The sequence below is a fragment of the Pteropus alecto genome, unplaced genomic scaffold (assembly GCF_000325575.1).
Source record: "Pteropus alecto unplaced genomic scaffold, ASM32557v1 scaffold101, whole genome shotgun sequence".
NCBI classification, from domain to species: Eukaryota; Metazoa; Chordata; class Mammalia; order Chiroptera; family Pteropodidae; genus Pteropus; species Pteropus alecto.
In genome coordinates, this window is record NW_006432945.1 from 14,406,772 (window position 1) to 14,408,610 (window position 1,839).

General features: G+C 42.3%; 1 long non-coding RNA gene across 1 annotated transcript in view; it reads left to right on the plus strand.

Annotated features, from left to right (window-relative positions):
• Positions 1–1,585, plus strand: part of LOC112476432 — a 4,511-nt gene extending 2,926 nt beyond the window's left edge. The window contains exon 3 of the long non-coding RNA XR_003045075.1: positions 1,051–1,585. This is a non-coding gene — a long non-coding RNA (uncharacterized LOC112476432). The remainder of the gene's footprint in view (positions 1–1,050) is intronic.
• The last annotated feature ends 254 nt before the right edge of the window (positions 1,586–1,839 follow it).

The following is a 1,839-nucleotide window of genomic DNA, read 5'->3' on the forward strand; positions in this document are numbered from 1 at the left end:
GTTGCCCGTAGGCTGTGGACAGGCTCCTTCTCTTGCTTGCTTATTTGTTCAGCAAGTTGTGTTATATACTGAGCAATCAGAGTCGAATTAAAAAACCTTACAGTCCAGTGAGGGAGACAGAACACAAACAGGTAGACATATAAATATATGACTATAAATTGTGGCAAGTACCCACCCAATGCCGCTAAGGGTGGCCTTGGGAACATATGTGCACAGTCAACTTTCTGGAGCCAGAACCGGCCAGCAGCTGCAGCTCACCACCGTGTGGGTGACCCTGCTTCCCTTCTGAGTGCTCCCATCTGTGGTCCAGACAGCACCCAGAGTAACCGTTTTAAAGCACACAGATCTGACCATGCCCCACCCCTCCTCAGCGACTTCCCACTGTGTTTGCCTTGATCACGACTAGGGCAGAGTCTTCTAGAAGGGAGAGCCCAGACCGGGTCCTGGGTCCTAGTCAAGAATTTTGTACCGAAACGTAAACTCACAACAAAATCTCAGTCCTGAGCCTTAGACTGAGTGACCTCGGCAGCGCGGAAATGAGATACTGGCTCCTCGGATGTGATAAGGGACGTTTCAAGCCCGGACGGTGCACAAGTCAGTGTAGTGATGGTGAAGTCAGTCAGACTTATGGTGTTAACACTTTTGTACACAATTAAGAGTAATCTCTGCAGTTCTGGCAGCCATCGTGTGAGGCCACCCATTTTATAAGAGGAAACTGGAACTCATGAAACGATTTGCCCGAGGTCAGACTGTTGGTGATGGAGAAAGGATGCCAATTGGGTTTTCAGACCTTCTGTTTGACGTTCTTTATACCGTACCATGCTTGATGTGGGGAGGGGTTTTTCCTGCTCCCTGGCTTTGCTGTGTAGACTGGATCTGCCAAACGCATTTGATTTTTCAGGAGGCTGTGTTTTTGGTTTGGTCGAGCAGCCTTCTTGTAAGACACCAAGCTTGCGACTGTAGATTAAGTCTGCGTACCCTTGGGGATCGGTGCTTCCAACACGGTTTTACAGGCGGTGCTGGTGAAATAAGCTGTTTAACTTTTTGCAGCCTTCAGAAGACTCTCCAAAGCCCCAGGGACAGCAGCTGGCAGTTGAACCATCATCAACATTCTTTCATCTGAAATGTACCTTGTCACAGACGCTGGGAAGTAGGCTGCAGCTGTAATTGCCTAAATTCTTTTCATAATGAGAACATTTTATTACTCCGCCAAAGGGTGTGTGCCAAGAAAGCCTGTGCCTAAAAATGACTAAGTAAACCAAATAACTTCGACACAGAATAACTTCCAAAATGAAGATGGCCGGGGTTCAATACACAGGCTCAAACAAACCAATCCTTAAAACTCAAAACATGACTCAATCTTTGCTTTGTTCATACCCTAAGCTGATATAAATCCAGTGTGGATTAGGGAATTAAAATTTAAACATGAGATATAAAACAAATGGAACATGCAAATGACTACACGAAAATATACACAAATACGGGATGAACTTTGAATAAGAAGACTTCCTGAGTATAAATGAAGAAACCATACAGATTAGATTTGTTTAGATTTTACAAATCTGTTTTTTTTTTTTTAGATTTGTATGGAAAGTTTTACAAAATAGATTTGTAGAGAAAATTTTAAATTCCGTCTATCGCAACATGTAATAAACAAAATTAAGAGGCAAATAAGTCAAAATATTATACTTAATATAAAAAATAGGCAAAAGATAAAGTTTACAAAGAAAAAACTATCACTGGCCAATAAATACATGTGGAATCATTCAAACTTATGAAAAGTCAATGCAGTACGTATTACATCCATAGATATGTTTTTACCTGCTCAGATTGGCAAGG